The sequence below is a fragment of the Bubalus kerabau genome, chromosome 11 (assembly GCF_029407905.1).
Source record: "Bubalus kerabau isolate K-KA32 ecotype Philippines breed swamp buffalo chromosome 11, PCC_UOA_SB_1v2, whole genome shotgun sequence".
Lineage (NCBI taxonomy): Eukaryota > Metazoa > Chordata > Mammalia > Artiodactyla > Bovidae > Bubalus > Bubalus kerabau.
Genome location: NC_073634.1, coordinates 93,950,532 through 93,970,541, shown reverse-complemented (window position 1 = coordinate 93,970,541; position 20,010 = coordinate 93,950,532). Strand labels below are relative to the sequence as shown.

General features: G+C 44.8%; 1 long non-coding RNA gene across 1 annotated transcript in view; it reads right to left on the bottom strand.

The window, feature by feature from the left end:
• LOC129622560 (uncharacterized) overlaps nt 1–20,010 on the bottom strand; it is a 34,564-nt gene that overhangs the window by 6,494 nt on the left and 8,060 nt on the right. Inside the window, exon 2 of the long non-coding RNA XR_008700063.1 lies at nt 17,739–17,900. This is a non-coding gene — a long non-coding RNA (uncharacterized LOC129622560). The remainder of the gene's footprint in view (nt 1–17,738; nt 17,901–20,010) is intronic.

Genomic DNA, 20,010 nt, shown 5'->3' with positions numbered 1-20,010 from the left:
GACCAACTGATGCATAGAGCCGACTCATTGGGAAAGATCCTGATGCTGGGAAAGATTGAAGACAGCAGGAGAAGGGGACGACAGAGGATGAGCTGGCGGGATAGTATCACCAACTCAATAGACATGACTTTGAGCAAAGTCTGGGAGATAGCAGAGAACAGAGGAGCCTGGCGTGCTGCATGCAGTCCATGGGATCACAAAGAGTCAGACACAACTTAGGGACTGAACAACAGCAACAACAGTTCTAGCAATTCTAACCATTAATCTGTGAATTAAAGGTGCCAACATAAACGCATAGAGGATGGCACTAGTCTGAAAATGAAAGCTGGTGTAGAAGTGAGAAGATGCAGCCTGCACAGTGCTCCCCTTGTGAAGATAAAGCCGCCCAGGTCTTCTGAGGGCACAGATGTGTCCACAGTTTTAGGTGAAGCAGCCACCTCAGGTGAGGGTCCTGGCAGGTGCAGGAAGCTGTGCTTTTTTTTCAATCCTAATTTTGCTCTATGTAACTTTTCATAGGGCTTCCCTGGTGGCTCAACGGTAAAGAATCTTCCTGCAAGGCAGGAGACTCGGGTTTTATCCCTGGGTAAGGAAGATCGCCTGGAGCAGAGAATGGCAACCCACTCCAGTATTCTTACCTGGAGAATTCCATGGACAGAGGAGCCAGGTGGGCTACAGTCCATGGGATCACAAAGAGTCGGACACGACTGAGTGACTTAGCACACAACTTTTTGTAAGTTTCCATATATTTTCTCCATTGCCAATATTTTATATCCATGAACTGTGTCCCTCCTTAAATGAGTTATCATCTGGTAATGACAAAATCTGCAAAGATTGAGTGTAGACCAGGTGTTCTCTGTGAGTCTCAGAGAATCCATACCCCACAAAACCTAGCCCTTGGGCCTCACGAGCATATAAGGGGCAACAGTTATGAAAGGGTCTGTGACAGCAGCATGGCTGGCCATCAGGACCAATGCCGGCGTAGCACTTACGGACGCTCCAGGCGGTCCGTGCGCACGGCAGCACAGTAGCAGGTGCTGGCATCCCCGTCTGGTCGAGGGCTCACCCCGCATCTCAGACAGCTCACCCCACACCTGCTGGAACTGGGTTGCCCACAGCCATGCCTGCACCCCCCACACAGCTGCCACTCAGGCTTGGGAGCCTGTGGCCCCGAGCTCACAAGGACCCGATGCTCGGGGCTTAATGCTCTGCTCTTCTTGCCCTGAAATTCTTAACTATTTTCCTGGGAATGTGAGCTTTGAAAGATAAGTTGGTCCAGCAGAGCATCTGCCAGGGCCTTGGAGGCTTGGCTCAGGCGTGTCCTACTTCAGCCACTTTTGAAGCCCTTGAGAAAGGCTCCTGGCTGCCTGACCCTGACCCCCTGGCTCACTGGACCCAGCCCAGCTCCCCCACAGCCCCAGTCCAGACTTAACTGCTCCGGGGGCCCAGGTAGGGTCACCACTGGGAACCGTCCCACCTGGAGGCTGCCCTGCTCGCTGCTTTTGGAGGCAACTTGCCAGTCATGCACCCTGACCCAGCACAGAAGGCAAGGGGCAGGTACAGTCCCTTGAGGGGCACGGAGCGTGAGACCACACTGCCAGGGGTCGGAGGTGGTGGGAGACAGCCTGATGTCTGTGAACCCCAGGTGGCAGAGTGGAGGTCTCAAGCACCCCCAGAGTCTGCCCTCATCCCACAAAATGCCCACTCCTGAAGGAAGAACAACACTAAATTACAAATGAAAAATTCCACATCAGGTCAAGAGAGAGCTACCAAAAAAAAAAAAAAAATATATATATATATATATATATTAGTACCTCTAATTTCTCAGTTTTTTTCCTGTTTTTAAACAGCTGTCCCACTTTTATTTTACACTGGGATTTTTAAACTAGCTACCTCCTTCCCTATGATACACTACAAAAGACCTTTAAAGTCACTGGGTTTATTTCTTCCACATTTTGGGCAGTTCTGTCATTCAGAGCCACATTGGATGAGTCAAATCACTGTATCATACATTAATAAGCACTTATCCCCTGAGTTTTCTCTTCTGCAGGTAAAGATGTTCGCTTCTTAAAATGTCATCATCTTAAGTTGACCATAGACCACCGTGACAAGCTCTTTGGATAGGACATCTCAACCAATTTAGGTCATGCCAGGTTATTTTCACACTGGTATGGAAATGTGGGGGAAAAGTAAAACTTAAAGACAGATGGAGTTCAAGGTAACTCTTCCTGGGAGTGAAACGTCGCAGATACCAAGATTTGAACATGAATGAGAGAAAAATGTCTTCAGGACACATCCTGTCCCCAGAGCAGCTTGTGCATGCATGGCCCGGGGTGGGGGTGGGGGGTGAGCTGTCTCCTGGGACAGCTGCTGATGAGGGGCATCCTGGATTGGAAGGCCCCTTTGGTGCTGGACTCTGAGGTCTAGAAATAAGTGCAATTACTGTGAAATTACATTTACATGAGTGGACATGTTCAACTCGGGTGAAATATATCCTCCTGCCTTTTAATCACAAACATATCTAATACTTGGAAACTCTGCTGTGTCTATATCCCCAAATGATTACGTAAAGCTAGTTCAAAGACATAGATGAACAATAGGGAAAAGGCACTATTAAAACCTCTGCAGATCTGAGCTGGGGTTGCAGGGAAGATTCAGTTAGTTATGAGCAGAAGCTAAAGAAGGAGCAACAGGAAAAGTTAGAGAAAGACACCTTATAACCATTCAGTGGGCTTCCCAGGTGGCTCTAGCGGTCAAGAACCTGCCCGCCAATGCAGGAGACATAAGAGACTCAGATTTGATCCCTGGGTCAGGAAGCTCCCCTGGAGGAGGGAATGGCCACCCACTCCAGTATTCTTGCCTGAAGAACCCCATGGACAGAGGACCCTGACGGGCTACAGTCTATAGGGTCGTAAAGAGCTGGACACGACTGAAGCAACTTAGCAGGCCTGTGCACAACCATTAAGTACTCCATAAGTTCTATTAAATATCAACACTCGTGTATTATTACTCCATGGTTGGTGAATTCTGGAAATAAGTACTTCTCTTCTGCCCTCTCCTTCACCAATAGAAATATCCATTTCATCCTCAGACTTACATTTTCTTAGCAAAAAGCCAAGACTATACAAAAGTGATCACTTTTCTGGCAATCCATGCTGGCAATAAGAGAAAGTTAGAAAGGAAGTCAGATCTGCATGCTTGAGGTTGCTAAAATCCACTTCATGTTGATTAACGCACCGAAATTACCCAAGACCAGTTCACTAGGGAGCATCTGTCATAGAGCCAAGGTAAGTGAGACCTTTCAGGACCTGCTAGATGCCAAACACGCAAACTAAAATTGCTGTAGGGTTCAACAGTGCTGGAAATCTTTGCTTTTAATTTCTTCAAGAAGTTTCTTTGGGAGCAACGTACACGAAATTTTGCTAATCGAGACCCTTCCTTCGAGGGTAGCCCATCATACGGCATTCCATTACTTTGATGTCTCCCCGTGTGTGCTCCAAGGTTTGATCTGATAACGACTTGGCACCCATTATCATGCAAATTCCACACACTGAACAGCAAGCTAAGAGAGACACAAAGCTGTCTGTGTCAAAAGGTTTGAATAAACGCTAAGTGTCATTAGCAGGGTCTCTCCTTCTCCCCAGTCAGTTCCCAGAACCCTGATTTCTTTTCAATCTTTCTTTAAAAATGACCTCATCCTGATCTAACGATGCTGATTCACAGACACGGTGAGGTAATGCACTTAAGATAATGCATCATCTCCACGGCTCACGCAAGTGTGAATATTAAGCAGAATTTCAGTACAGCATTAACTTTTACTGTAACAAGAAACTGCAAAGTAATATCCCAGGGCAGCCACCAGCACAATGCCACACTGACAAGACGGCGTTAGGAAATTTCAGAGAAAACGCCTTTTCTCCATATCATAGAATGTCAACTAATTTTATAGCTTCCTCATTTAGAAGAGAGGGGGTAAATAACAGTTTTTAGATAGTAAATTAAAATGTTTTTTTATATAAAAAGCAATGTGTAAACCTTCGTAACCCAGTGATAAACTAGGCATTATTTTTTTTTTTTTTCAGTCTACCCTTTTCGAAGCACAAAGAGTTTGAATTTATGGATAAATGTATCAAAAGCATCTTTGAAACATCTGACTATAGCATGAATTTTTACTGGTCCTAGTAAGAGAAGTCTTTCACACTTTATAGCTGCGTTCAGATCACATTGTGTGTATTCATGGTGCAAAGGGATATTTCTCCTTCAATTATATATGTATAACTATTATACTCGATGTGCTTTCTCAAAATATGTGAACATGGATTGCATTGAAAAGAATAGAGATTGGGAAAAGTGTAGGCAAATGGAATTGCAGACATCAGAATTCAAGTGGGGTCTTGGAATCATCTTCTCTAGCATCCCTCTTTCATGGGTGATGAAATGAAGACCTAGAGATGATAAACGATGAGCAGATGCGATCGTGTGTTTGATCCCCTCACATACTAACTGTAGGGCACAATTAGTGATAGGGTTATGCTGATGAAGGCAGCTTGGTCCTCATCCTCAAATAGCTTTCTGTGTAGCAGGAAACTCCAATATGTAAACAACCGATTATACTGGAGACAGAAAATACAAGTGCTGTGAGGGAAGTGCCCTGGGACAGCAGGAAGAGCAACTCACAGCGAAGGGAGAGAGACAGAAAGTGGAGGTTCAGCGGAAACCGAGAGCCTGAGTGGAACGATGATGACGGGAGAAGGCAAACAAGAGCGCAGGGTGGACCGAGGTGCCAGCATACAAGACACAGAAAAGATGGCCTTGGGCACATGCCATGGAGGGGGCATGGTGGAGAGTAAAGTGGCCAAGAGTGAAAAGTCACCAGTTGGCAAAATCTTTTCAACCAGTTTGGTTAGAAGAATTGTTAGGAGCACAGCAGAGCCTGCCAGGTATTTCAAAGCTGTTTACTAGTCTGGAGGGGGCTTTCATGAATTTTTGTATAATAAGATGATTTCACTGGTAAAACAGGAAAAAAGCCAAGATGTAGAGGGTGCACCTCCATCACGAAGAATAGCACACTGATGCAGATACTGTGGCCACCTGATGCGAAGAGCTGACTCATTTGAAAAGACTCTGATGCCGGCAAAGATTGAAGGCAGGAGGAGAAGGGGACGACAGAGGATGAGATGGTTGGATGGCATCACGGACTCAATGGACATGAGTTTGATTAAACTCTGGGAGTTGGTGATGGACAAGGAGGCCTGGCATACTGTGCCTAGCCTGTGGGGTCACAAAGAGTCGGGCATGACTGAGCGACTGAACTGAACTGAAAGATACATATTTTTTGTTACACTTTCTAGGTTACAAATCAAGATCATACACACCATTTCATTTGACCTTCTCATTTTCTCTGGGAGTGGAACGAGTATTATTTTAATTGTATAGATAAACAAACTGTGCCTTTATAAGTTTTCTGACTCGATTAGAAGTAGTTTTGTAGACCAAGTCCAGTGATATTTCCAATATATATTAAATCTCAAAAATTATGTATATTTATGCATTTATTTATTTTGCATGATAGTGATAGTCATTCACTTGTGTCCAGCTCTGCAACCCCATGGACTAATAGCCTGCCAGGTTTCTCTGTCCATGGAATTATCCAGGCAAGAATACTGGAGTGGGCTGCCATTTCCTTCCTTCCTGGCCGCATAAAGGTGCGCCCAGAAGGTCAGAGTGAAGTTTGAAATGGCTAAGAACCTAGAGTTGTTTGAGAGAAGAGTCTCCAGGCTGATGAGCACTGCCCTCCCTCTGCAGGGGGCTCTCCTCTCCCACCCCGCCCCCTTCTCACTTAGCCCTGGAAGCCTGGCTTTCATCCTGTGCTTTCAGCGACTGATAACCCCCCGGAGATCAGATCCAGGGGCCTTTTCTCTGTTCCCACCTCTTTGATCTCCGCAGCCTTTAAAGCTGGTCACATCTCCATTTCCTCTCCTTGAGGCTGGACTGGTTCCTTCACTTTCAGAGCTGAGTTGGCCATTTTGCACCCGACGTCCCACTTCTCTGGGCGGTGGTTTTGTTGCTCAGTCAAGTCTGACTCTTGCAACCCCATGGACTATAGCTCACCAGGCTCCTCTGCCCTTTAGATTTCCCAGGCCAGAAAACTGGAGTGGGTTGCTGTTTCCTCCTCCAGGGGATATTCCTGACCCAGGGATCGAACCCAGGTCTCCTGTATTGCAGGCAGATTCTTTACCAACTGAGCCACCATCTGCCCTTTGGTCCCCCTGTAGACGACACAACCTCTGACCAGGGCTTACCTGTGAGTCTGACTTTCCCTGAGGATGTGAGCTTGTCTCTCTCTCCTGTTCTGAAAACTCTCCTTGGTGAACATCATTCATTCATTCACTCATTAGTTCATTCACTTATTACCTACTCGTTTCATGTAAATAGCTCCTCTGTCAATTTCTAGATTGACCAGGAGTAAATGCAGGATGTATCACCACTTTTTTTCTTACAGAATAAACTTCTCTTTGCAACCTCTGAAAACAAGCAAGCCAAGGAAAAAGACAAACAAAAACCTTCTACAGTGTATTTTAAAGCTTTAAAGCATATATTAAGGGTTTTAAAATATTTATAAGATACTGTAAATATTAAATTTATACAAATTTATATAACCTTTCAGACATTCTCTTCAAAATGTAATTCTGCCCCATCCACTACAGTCTCCAACCCCTTTCTCTGCTTTTTTTTTTTTTCCACAGAACTAATTATGTCTGATGTCTATCCACCTCTTGTTTATATTATATTGTTGTTTGTTTCTCTGCCTTGGAATATAAACAACCCAAGGGCAGGAATTTCATCTGCTTTGTGCATTGTTATATCTCTGGTACCTTGAATTGCAACTAGTATTTTATGGATCCTCAGGAAGTATATGGATGAAAGAATGAATTTCATATGGTTGAAAGAACAAACTGACTTTGGGGAACATCCAGCCAGTGGACTTTTCTACCAGCACGGGCAGGATCAGTTTCACTGTCAGCCTGGCTGAACTCACCTGTTCTTCAGCAAATCCAATGGAATGAAGTTTACGGGAGTAGAAATCCCAGTGCCGTGGAAGCAGAAGGAAAGCACTGTGGTGCGAGGTCTCTGTGATGTTGGGAGTAGAAACGGTACCCTGGACTCTGGGACTCTCTGTTCATATCATTCCCCAATGAGGTAAAGGAAAGTCCAATGCAAACTGTGCTCAGCTTCCCCTAAGACAAACCCACTTCAGGACACCTGGCAATGACCTTGAAAAGTGCTTCACAAAGCATCAAGTGTCAGGGGGGATTCCTTCCCTGGTGCCCCAACCAGATTTGGGTCTTCAAACAGCCTGATAAAGGCAACAGCCTCATTGATTATTATTCTCTGTTGTTAAGTATTCCCACATGATTATGTTTAAAAAAGAACCCACAAATACCCAAAATTTCCTGAAGGGGTAGCTGAGCTGTAGAAAACAAAAATTTCTCACCTTTCTACAAGGAACTAACATGACTTTTTCTTTGTAGTATACTAGATGCCTTTTTTTTTTCAAACCAGCATGTAGAATTATGCCAAGTATTGTCTGTCTAGATATTATATCCTTGTAAAACAATTCCAAATGATAACCGTTTGACAGAGGAGCCTATAAAAACAGATTTCTGTCTCTCTCAATCATGCTGCTGCTGCTAAGTTGCTTCAGTCGTGTCTGACTCTGTGCAACCCCATAGACGGCAGCCCACCAGGCTCCCCCATCCCTGGGATTCTCCAGGCAAGAACACTGGAGTGGGTTGCCATTTCCTTCTCCAATGCATGAAAGTGAAAAGTGAAAGTGAAGTCACTCAGTCGTGTCCGACTCTTCGCGACTCCATGGACTGTAGCCTACCAGGCTCCTCCGTCCATGGGAGTTTCCAGGCAACAGTACTGGAGTGGGGTGCCATTGCCTTCTCCATCTCTCAACCATAGTTAAGCACAAATGCAATACTTGATTAATGATTGCTTTTTTTTAAAAGCAGCTCTCAAATCAGATAAGATAGGACCTTTATCATAGACACTCAGTGTTAAACAGCTGGTCTTCTGCTGTAATTGTCCTGGTGCCAATGAACTGTCAGGGCAAGGAGTGACTGAATATTGGCCTCGTTGGTTCCCTGCATCAGGGAGAAGAGGAGACACATGGGGTGCTGGCAGTCAGCCAGCCTTGACATTCGCTCTCTCATCAAAGGAAGGACTCCAGTTAATTTATTAAGGCGCCCCTGATGTAACTAACCTGGGGACTTAAGAACCAAGCAAGTTCCTCCTCCAAGTCAACTCCAACATTTGCTGCAGAAAAGAACCCCCAACAAGATGATGAACCTTCTCTGGGAGCTTACAGAGACGTGATGTCTGGCTCACCCACAAATATCAATGTGTTCTTGACCTTGCTGGAAGATGAAAATAAATTAGCTAACTACAGCACAGCCAGCAGGACTCAGGGAAAAGTGAAGAAGCCTGTCTCTATGTGGACATAGGAGAGAGTGATAGTGGGAATATGTCCAAGAAAAAGCCAAAGAGATCATTGCAGCTTCGTTAAGAAAATAATTTATACTCAATACTTTTCAAATAATTAGACTTTTTTTTTCTTAAACTTCACCTCAGAGAAACTATTAATTAAATCACAATGGTGCATAAGAGGAGAAAAATAAAACTACAAATAAGTGACTCTTGTTTCTTATTTTATTCTTAACAGACCTACTGTGTGGAGTACATTTTGGTTGGAAAGACTTGTCCTCCTTACTGGCTACTTACAAAGAACAAAATGAAAGTTTCTGTAAGGTTCCCGTGTGGGACTATAATCATGGTCTTCTTCCTTTTACCTTATTTGCCTTTTTTTTTTTTTCCTGTAAAGAAAAAGCTCCAATGGAGACATATCAAGGGGATGTGAGGAGTGTGCAGAAGATGTCAACAGTGAGAGAGAAGGCGGAACGCGGTTCACTCCTTTCCATTAGAGGGGAGGGGTGAGTTCTGGGCAGTATCAAGAGAGTGTTAGGGTCAAGACCAGGACTGCCTGCATCCAGACCCCCTCACTGGGTCCTCTCTGAGTGACACATGAGAAATCCAAGCCCTCTTGCTTCAGTGCTGGGTTGGAGCGCTCTCTCAGCTGGGACCCAGAGTCACAGATGAGAGCTGTGACTTCTCTGACCACTAATCTAAGAAGGGACACAAGGATGGGGTGAACTGGGAGGTTGGGAATGACACATATACACTACTGATACTGTGTATAAAGTAGATCACTAATGAGAACCTAATTGTATAGCATAGGAAACTCAAGTGCTCTACTAAATGGGAAAGAAACCTAAAAAAGAGGGGACATATGTATACGTGGGGCTCTCCCGGTGGCTTAGCAGTAGAGAATCCACCTACAGTGCAGGAGCCATGGGAGACGTGGGTTTGATCCCTGGGTGGGGAAGATCCCCCGAACTGAGCACTCACATAGGTATATGTATTCACTTTGCTGTGCGGTAAAAACTAACATGACATTGTTACGCAACTATCCTTCAATAAAAATTAATTTAAAGTGAGGAAGAACAGGAATGCAGAGGGGCTGGGGTCCCTCGTGGTGGCCGAAGTGCAGAAAGGAACCGACGCGAAGAGTTCTCGCCCTACTCTTCCCCACTTAAGATACTCAGTTCCTACCACGTGTGTGCTGAGCTGGACCACAGAGGATGCTGTGAGGCTGGGGCTGATTGGGTACCAGAGGATGAACTCAGACAGGCAGGGTAGTTAGGGGAAACACGAGCTCTCATGCTTTGCTTTCTGTGAGGTGGAAGTCGTTGGAGGAAGAGGAGAGACAGGGTCAGACTTGGTTCTCAAAGGCTTCCTCGGCTGCCCTGCTGGGACTCAGTGGAAGGTGAATCAGGACAGAAGGCAGGCGTTCAGGAGGCTGACAGAGCAACCCAGGCTGGAGACAGCGGTGCTTGGGACCTGAGTGCTATTCCCATCCCCTCCCAGCTCATCTGCAGACACCTTCATGGCTTCCTCTCCTCTGCCTGCAGTTTTTGCCCCTCACCCCTCCCCTTTTCCTCAATATCCACCCTTTTCTTCTATTCTCTTGGTCACCCTCCCAATCTGCATCCATGGTAGAGCATTTACTCTTGTACTTCTTATCGAGGCATTTACTTTTATTTTTAAATAGAGCTCATTTTTTATGCCCGAAAAACTTGGTGCTGTTAATTTCCATTAAACATTTATCCACATCACTGGCTCAGTGGACCTGAGTCTGAGCAAACTCTGAGAGCTAGTGAAGGACAGGGAAGCCTGGTGTGCTGCAGTTCATAGGGTCGCAAGGAGTCAGACACAACTCAGTGATTGAACTACAAAAGCAACTGCAGCGTGTGTGTGTGTGTGTGTGTGTGTGTGTGTGTCTGTGTGTGCACTTAGTCATATCGGACTCTTGGAGACTCCAAGGACGGTATCTCGCCAGGCTCCTCTGTCCTGGGATTTCTCAGGCAAGAATACTGGAGTGGGTTGTCATTTCCTTCCCCAGGGGATCTTCCCAACCCAGGGATCAAACCTGCATGTCCTGCACTGCAGGAAGTTTCCTTACCTCTGCACCATCTAGGAATATATATATCTGTAATGTATATAATGTATATTTGATAAACCATATATATATATTTGATAAACCATATATATATAAACCATATGTGTGTGTTCTAAGTCTCTTCAGTCATGTCTCTTTGTGACCCTATGGACTGTATACCACCAGCCTTCTCTGTCCATGGGATTCTCCAGGCAAGAACACTGGAGCAGGTTGCCATGCCCTCTTCCAGTGCATCTTCCCAACCCAGCGATTGAACCTATGTCTCTTATGTCTCCTGAACTGGCAGGTAAATTCTTTACCACTGGTGCCACCTGGGAAGCCCATATAAACTATATATATATATAAAACTGTCTTCTAGAGATGAGAGGGCCCTTGTGAGGTGAAATATAGTTTTAAAATATACAAAAATTCTTATTCTATATATGAATTTAGATGCCCATATAGAGAGATTATATTTTCATATTATTATTTTTTCTTTTTAAGTCAGTGGAAGCAGTAAAATTATTCTGAAGGTAAAAATTGCAATTCTTGAGCTTACATATATTTTCTCTCAGCTTATTCTCTCGTCTTTCCTTGTTCATTCTTTCCTTCCCTTACTTAATGAGCGTATTTAACATGGATTATGTCTCAGATATTATGCAAAGTTTGAGGGATCAAAGATCGATATTAATAGATTCACCCCATGACCTCAAGGAGTTTACAGATGAATGAAGAAGACACTTAAAAGCTGTAAACCTTTGTAGCAGCGCAGAAATGCACAAAGGTATGCAATGTGTTTGAACAGGTGTGGCCAGATAATTTCTCAAATAAAACTTAAATGACCAAGTGACAGAGAGCAGGGAGAAGTGGTATTATGTACATAGTCCTAAACCAGGCTCTTTACAGAATGCATTCAAACATAAGGAATTGACTTTTTAAGTTACCAAATTGTGCATACCTCAGTCTTGACAAAATAAACCCCAAACTGTTCACTGAGGCCTTTAAATGCATTTCTTTTTATTCCTGATATTTTTGAGCCTCTGGAAGCGGCATATAGCCTGACTTACATTATTAAATATGTAACAGAAGTAGAAATAATGGTTTTCATCCTATAGTAAATTACTGATTCCCTTTACCTCATTTTGATATTATTTCTAAGTCTACACAATTCCTGCCAAAAGGGAAAAGGATGTAAATTCATGTGCATTCCAAACAAGCATGAGTTGCTCTCAAATTGTAAATCTGGTCCTTTGTAAATCCTCTCACTATCAAGTAAACAAGCCCAAGTCCTTCATATTGCAAAACATTGTAAAATTAAAATATGAGAAAGGCCTAAAGTTGGTCCAGGTTGCAAATAGAGCTTCATTACTCTGTTCTTATAGCATGTAATTCGTTGGAGCTTGGACTCCAGCGATACTGTGGCAGATGGTGACAGAGGGAAGACGTTAGTTCCAGTTTCGGAATTAAAGCCGTAGAACCAGCTTCATGGGAATGGTCTCAATGTCTCTCTCAACTCTGGTTGTTCTCTGGGAAGAAGATGTAACCAGCGCATCACTGGCCTCCTTTTCAGAGGTGGGGTCCACACGTTCTTCTCAGTTTGCCTACCTGACGTGTATCCTATGTCTGCCTGCCCCAAGCCCACGAGTTTATGGACCCTAAGAAGGTCAGTTTAATAGTTTACACCTGGCTTCCCTGGAAAGAAGCCTCTACCTGCCCAGTGAGGGCAGTTCTATCCCGTCTGCTGGTTTCTGGTGGCCTGATAGCCAGGGAGACCCTCAAGTGGTTTCAGTTACTGGGTCCTCCATCACCCTCTCCTTCCAGGTGTGGACCTCACGGATGCTACCTTTGGGGCAGCATGTGCCCTTTTCACCCACATTGGCTGCCTAAGTCAACATCCTGCCTGCTGCATCCAGAGCACCATCTCCGTCTTCAGTCTCTACCACCAATCACCAGCATGTTCACCCTCCCGGGCCCCCAGTCCTCTGCATTTAGGGTCACTGGTATTGCAGATCCCATGTTTGGGTTGCACATAAGGTCACTCTGAAACTCCCTTGGTCATTGGTGGTTCTGAAGCATCACCATCACCTGACTCTAGAAGCATCTGGAATGGGGTCAAGGTTAGAGTTAAGGATGGAGCCCACCTGCCAGGAGTCTGAATTCTTGGTGCTATAGTCCTGCTACCTTTGGGCAGCTTCCTCAGAGACAGAGCTGAGGCTTGGTATTCTTGCGCAAATTGTGATTTATAGGGGAAGCTTTCCCAGGAGAGGGAGTGCATAGAAAACAACAAATGAAACTAGAGAAAGAAGTAGCATCTGATGAGTTTATATTCAGGATGATTTTGCAGGGAACCGAGCTGCACCAAGGAAACCAATGGTATTTTATCGTTAGGCAACAGAATCTGGACTTGTGCTTTTCAGTCACTGATGGTCTTTGGGTGTGGGACACCAGTTCAGTTCAGTTCAGTCACTCAGTCGTGTCTGACTCTGCGACTCCATGAATCGCAGCATGCCAGGCCTCCCTGTCCATCACCAACTCCTGGAGTTCACCCAAACTCATGTCCGTAGAGTCGGTGATGCCATCCAGTCATCTCATCCTTTGTTGTCCCTTTCTCCTCCTGCCCCCAATCCCTCCCAGCATCAGAGTCTTTTCCAATGAGTCAACTCTTCGCATGGGGTGGCCAAAGTATTGGAGTTTCATCTTCAACATCAGTTCTTCCAAAGAACACCCAGGACTGATTTCCTTTAGAATGGACTGGTTGGATCTCTTTGCAGTCCAAGGGACTCTTAAGAGTCTTCTCCAACACCACAGTTCAAAAGCATCAATTCTTCAGCGCTCAGCTTTCTTCACAGTCCAGCTCTCACATCCATACATGACCACTGGAAAAACCATAGCCTTGACTAGACGGACCTTTGTTGGCAAAGTAATATCTCTGCTTTTGAATATGCTATCTAGGTTGGTCATAACTTTCCTTCCAAGGAGTAAGCGTCTTTTAGTTTCATGGGTGCAATCACCATCTGCAGTGATTTTGGAGCCCCCCAAAATAAAGTCTGACACTGTTTCCACTGTTTCCCCATCTATTTCCCATGAAGTGATGGGACCAGATGCCATGATCTTAGTTTTCTGAATGTTGAGCTTTAAGCCAACTTTTTCACTCTCCACTTTCACTTTCATCAAGAGGCTTTTTAGTTCTTCTTCACTTTCTGCCATAAGGGTGGTGTCTTCTGCATATCTGAGGTTATTGATATTTCTCCCGGCAATCTTGATTCCAGCTTGTGCTTCTTCCAGCCCAGCATTTCTCATGATGTACTCTGCATATAAGTTAAATAAGTAGGGTGACAATATATGGCCTTGACATACTCCTTTTCCTATTTACCTCATCTTATATCCGTGCAATAGCATTTTTATGTCTCTGAAAGTACATTGGAATGGTGCTTTTTAGTCAATTTGCATTCGCAGACTGGTTTGATTTTTATCCCATGGGAAACCCAAGGTCCCATACAAACCAAGGGATGTATTAGCACTGCTAATTTACAAGGAGGTCTTAAATCTAAGGAAGGAGTCAAAAAGTATCAGATGCTCACTTCTTTGCATATGTAGGAAGGTCTGAATTGTAATATAATTGCTATTTCTATACAAAATATACAAGTAAATGATGAAAATTAGTAGCCAACTACCAGATATTTTACTGAGATTTGCAGGGTGACACAGCAGAGGCTTACTTTTGACCTGACCTACTATAGTTGACTTACTGATAGAAACCAACCGTACATGACCAACCTAGAGTCAGTGCCCTGGCAGAGTCTCGAGCCTCTTACCAACTTGACTTCCTCTGCTTCCCAATCCCAAAGCATGACAGTGTCCCCACCCCATCTGACCACATTTCTCAGAGTCTGGAGAAACCATGTGACCAAGTTCTAAGGAATGTGATGTGAGCTGTGCCATTTCCATTGTGTTTGTTCATACTTTATTTGTCTTCCAGGCCATACCCCTGGGCACATTGAAGGTTGCAGGGCCCATACCATCCTGGATTCTGGGATGGCAAGTGTGCCCACCTTGAACTCTTTTTTGGGTGAGGAAGAAACTTTATGCTTGAGCCAATATCCTTGTATCACTCAGCATAGTATTAATAATAGAAATGAGATAGCACACTCAAATTTGGGTAACTTAAGGATAAAGTGAAGTCGTTCAGTCGTGTCTGACTCTTTGCGACCCCATGGACTGTAGCCTATCAGGGTCCTCCGTTCATGGGATTTTTCAGGCAAGAGTGCTGGAGTGGATTGCCATTTCCTTCTCCAGGGGATCTTCCCGACCCAGGGATCGAACCCGGGTCTCCCACATTGCAGGCAGACACTTTACCATCTGAGCCACAAGGGAAGCCCCTAACTTAAGGATAGTCTATTGGAAAGGGACCAAAGACATTGGTCTGGGCAGGATGGTGGCACACCTGAGATAGCCCAAGTCTGGGGATGGACTTTTTGGGGGGAGAGGGGCTCCAAAACCACTGCAGATGGTGATTGCAACCATGAAATTAAAAGATGCTTGCTCCTTGGAAGAAAAGTTATGACCAACCTAGACACCATATTAAAAAGCAGAGACATTACTTTGCCAGGAAAGGTCCGTCTAGTCAAAGCTATCGTTTTTCCAGTGGTCATGTATGGATGTGAGAGTTGGACTATAAAGAAAACTGAGCTCTGAAGAATTGATGCTTTTGAACTGTGGTGTTGGAGAAAACTCTTGAGAATCCCTTGGACTGCAAGGAGATCCAACCAGTCCATCCTAAAGGAAATCAGTCCTGGGTGTTCATTGGTAGGACTGATGCTGAAGCTGAAATGCCAATACTTTGGCCACCTGATGCAAAGAACTGACTCATTTGAAAAGACCCTGTAGCTGGGAAAGATTGAGGGTGGGAGGAAAAGGGGACGACAGAGGATGAGATGGTTGGATGGCATCACCGACTCTATGGACTTGAGTTTGAGTAAGCTCCAGCAGTTGGTGACGGACAGGGAGGCCTGGCGTGCTGTAGTCCATGGGGTCACAAAGAGTCAGACACGACTGAGCTACTGAACTGACTGACTGACTGACTGGCAGAGGTCTGAAAGGATAAGGAGAGAAAAGCTATTGGAAACCAAGAAGAAGGCCTGGAGCCAGTTTCCTGAGAGAAGTGATGTCATGTTGAGGATATGACTAACCCAGGATGACTCCCCAGAGAGGGACCTGGAGCATAATACCTGGACCTCCATCCACTCCTTCCCTCTGGTCCCCCAGGGGCTCCCTGTTATGGGAAAACCAGAGGGGGCTGGAGGACTTGGGATTTATAAGTCAGTCTCCCAGAGTTAAGGCAGGGTTGAACAGTAAATCTTAGACAAATGGAATACATCAACAAAAGGTACTTTGGGATCTGTTTGTTACATCATTTTTTTCACCCCAACCAATACAGACTTTAAAAAATGGAGTGAGGAAGAAGTACAGAATATCCCAGATGCTAAAAGGGATCAGCTCACATGAATATTCAATGAGAGGAAGCTAACAATCTCATGGAAATTTTTTACTGTTAGCAATTCTATCTATTACTGTGTCAAATCTAATTTCCTACATCTTCTATCCACTGGGCATCTATCTTCTCTATGAAGTTAAGTAGAATACATCGGAACCCTCAGGCACGTTAGAGTCCGGCAAACATTTGAAAGCAGTTGTCAGATTCCTCTCCACTGTTGTTGTTTTTTTCTCTCTCTACAGAAACCCCAGACCCTCAGTTCCTTTACATCCAGGTTTCTGAATCCAGGATTCACGTTGGCTGTCTCCTCTGTGTGGTCACTAGTTGAGGGTGCCCTTTATAAACTGAGCTGCCAAGAGCTGAAGGAAGTACTCCTGGGATGACATTTATTTTACATACAAAGAACCTATTTCCAGAATTATCCCTTAATTAAATAATGAAAGACTCATGTTTTTAAAGTCATCATGTCAGAGAGTAGATCAGATGGACTTTGATAACCATGACATCCTCTAAGTCAGAAGTCAGCAATATTCTTCTCTAAAGAGCCAGATAGTAAATATTTTAGGTTACATGAACCAGACGGTCTCTGAGGAAACTACTCCACTCTGTCTGGCAGACAAGCAGCCACAGACCAGATGTAAATGCCTGTGTGAGACTAGCTTCTAACACCACATTTATAAGAACCAGAGAGGCCACTGGGCAGACTTGACCCACGGACCAGAGTATGATGACAACTTGTCTAGGTCAGAAGTTTTCAAACTTGGCTCCATCCTAGAATCTCTGAGGGAGATTTTTAAAATCCTCATCCCCAAGTCACACTCATATCAACTCAACCATTTTATCTCTGTGGGAGAGGGCTGGCTGGGGCAGTAAGTCCAGGCTCCTTGACGGTGTCCACTCATCTAGTCGGGGTGACGGTTTCGGCTGCCTCTCAACCTCCTCTGACCCCCTGGAGAGCAGCTGGGACAGCTCATTGCAGCCTGGTGAGGGGCAGGAGTGGGCATCTGCTGAGAGTTTACTGCTGTTGCTGGGATTGAACTACACAATGTCCTGTTCTGTTTGGAGTGAAGCAGGTACTGTCTAAAGATTTGGTATCTTGCTCAGCTGTCCCTTTCCTGGTTCTTTGGCTAGAGGGAGAAGACTTGGTCTTTCTGTTGCTGTTGTAGTTTTGTTTTCTGTTCTTTTGTTTGTTTGTCCTTGCTCCTTGGCATTTGTAAGTTGCTACAAAGTCTCCAGCTCCACATCTGGAATGTACAGCCCTGACCAGGACACTCTCTACCCTTAGTTCCTAGTCTTCTCACTGGTCTGGCTTCTCTTTTCAGAAGGAAACGTTTTTCAGAGTTGCTAGTTCACGTTCATGCATTGGAGAAGGAAATGGCAACCCACTCCAGTGTTCTTGCCTGGAGAACCCCAGGGACAGGGGAGCCTGGTAGGCTGCCGTCTATGGGGTCGCACAGAGTCGGACACGACTGAAGCGACTTAGCAGCAGCAGCAGCAGTGTTTGTCTTATTTAGCTTGACCAGGGTTTCAGTGTTATATAGTGGGAGGAATAGGGAAACTGGCTCCATTTTCCCAGGTTGTTTTTGAATATTAAATGCTGGTAGGCTGTTTCCTTTCCATCATGTACCTTAACCATTTAATTTTTACCTAAAAATAGGCAGAGTGGACCTCAGGTAGGCAGCTTACCTTGGGAAGCAGTCAGGAACCACATTAGATGTCGTCCTTTCCTCAGGAGACTTAAGGAGTGTTGCTTAAATTTGTGAAAGTCATTCCTGGAGACCTAGATGTTCTGTGGAGCCTGTTGGAAGTTCCAAGCTCATCCTGCAGGTGAAGATCTTCAAGTTGACCCTGTGTTCACAGATACAGAATATTTTCATTGAGTCTTATTCTTCAGAATCTCATTCTCTAATCAAAGGGGTCTCCAGATGTGGTCTCCAGTCCCGCAGCAGCTCCTTGCTAAAAATGCAATTCTTTGGGTCCGCCAAGAACAATAGAACTGGGAATCCCATTTGAGGGAATTTGGGCTTCTCTGATGCCTCAGATGGTAAAGGATCTGCCTGCAATCCAGACCTGGTTTCGATCCCTGGGTCAGGAAGATCCCCTGGAGGAGGAAATGGCAATCTACTCCAGAATTCTTGCCTGGAGAATTCCATGGACAGAGGAGCCTGGTGGGCTACAGTCCATGGAACCACAAAGATTCGGACACAGCTGAGTGACTAACACACACATCCTGGTGGTTCAGTGATTAAGACTGTGTGCTTCCAATGCTGGGGGGTAAGTTTGACCCTTGGTTAGGGAACTGAGATCCCACTTGCCTTGCAGGGTAGCCAAAAAAACACTGAAACCCCACTTGAGAATCCCTGTCCTGATCTATCAATACTAACACTATAACCTATTAACAGAATTTAGACTCTTATTCTTGCCTGGAGAATTCCATGGACAGAGGAGCCTGACAGGCTACAGTCCATGGGGTCACAAAGAGTCGGACATGACTCAGTGACTACATGTGCACGCACACACACACAGACTCATTTTATGTCCTGGGTATCTTTATTCAGTGGTTCTCAATTTTTTCTGTCCACTGGAATCACATGAGAAACTTCAAAGCAAGCAGGACTGCTCTTGTCACCCCTGGAGACTGTGAGTTAACTGGTCTGAGTGTAGCCTGCTTTTCAGAAATCTTAAAATGCCCTAAGAAGGATGAGATGGTTGATGGAATCACCAACTCACTGGACATGAGTTTGAGAAAACTTCGGGAGATAGTGGAGGACAGGGAAGCTTGGTGCACTGCAGTCTGTGGGGTTGCAAAGAGTTGGACATAACTAAGTGACTGAACAACAACAAGATGCAATAAATAATTATCACACTTCCCCCAAACCTTTCATCCCCTCTTAAACAGGGGCACCATCTTGTTTTACCATCAGTTAATTAGTGAGTGCTGCAAATTTTATTCTAATCAAGCAGATCTGGTAGACCTAGAAACCCCATTTTTATAAGAATTTCAAGTCATTTTGAACAGCTTTGTTTAGAAATAACTGCCTTGCACCCCCAAAGAACATGAAATAGAAATACCTTGAGCAGAGAGAAAACCATTGACTTCTATGTGTCATAGGGGATGTTTCTACAAAATCCAGAGATTCTGGGTCATCTCAGTTTGAGATAGATTCCTTCACCACAACCTCCTGGAACTTGCTTCAATCCACCTCTATGTCTGTGACCTTGTTTTCCAGGACCTGTTTCTCAGAAGGCTTGTTGCTGCGGAAGCCTTTCTGAAAACAAAGCTTTGTGTCAACTCGGCTACTTTTTGTCTAGTCTTTTGGTAAACTCTGGTGATCCCCCTGGAATTGGTAATGAGAATTAATCTGCACTAGCCTCACATCAAGACTCATTCTCTTCTGCAAACACTATATTTCATTTACCTTCCCCACTACTTTCACCACAATGTTTACCAGAGGATACCTCTCGAACACGATAACACTATAAAAACATGTCTAAACACCCAAATAAATCCCAGATGGATTAAAGATGGAAACGTTAAAAACAAGAAACTGAAGCATATAAGCCTCAGAAATAATTCTTTAATCTTGAGGTTAGGGATCTGGCAAAACTCCAGTATCAATATCTTCATGCTCTCCTCTGGAGCCTGTCACATTCCGCAGAGAAGACTGGCGCTCCTGCCTGCCTGCCTGCCTGGTGGGAACCAGCCGGAAGGGCTCCCAGGACATTAGCATCCAGGCTCCTATGTTCCCTGGTTACCCAGCCACTGGGGTGAATCCAACCTGGCAGGAAGACAGGAAGTTGTAACACATGTGAGAAGAGACCCCTGGGCTCCTGCACGTGGGGAATTTCAAGTAGTCCTGATGCACAGGCAGAGAGAGTAGCCCCGATCCAACTGCCTTAACCTGCTCTCAGCCCTTCTTCTTGATTTCTCCCCCTGAATTTGACCCCATTCCTCAGT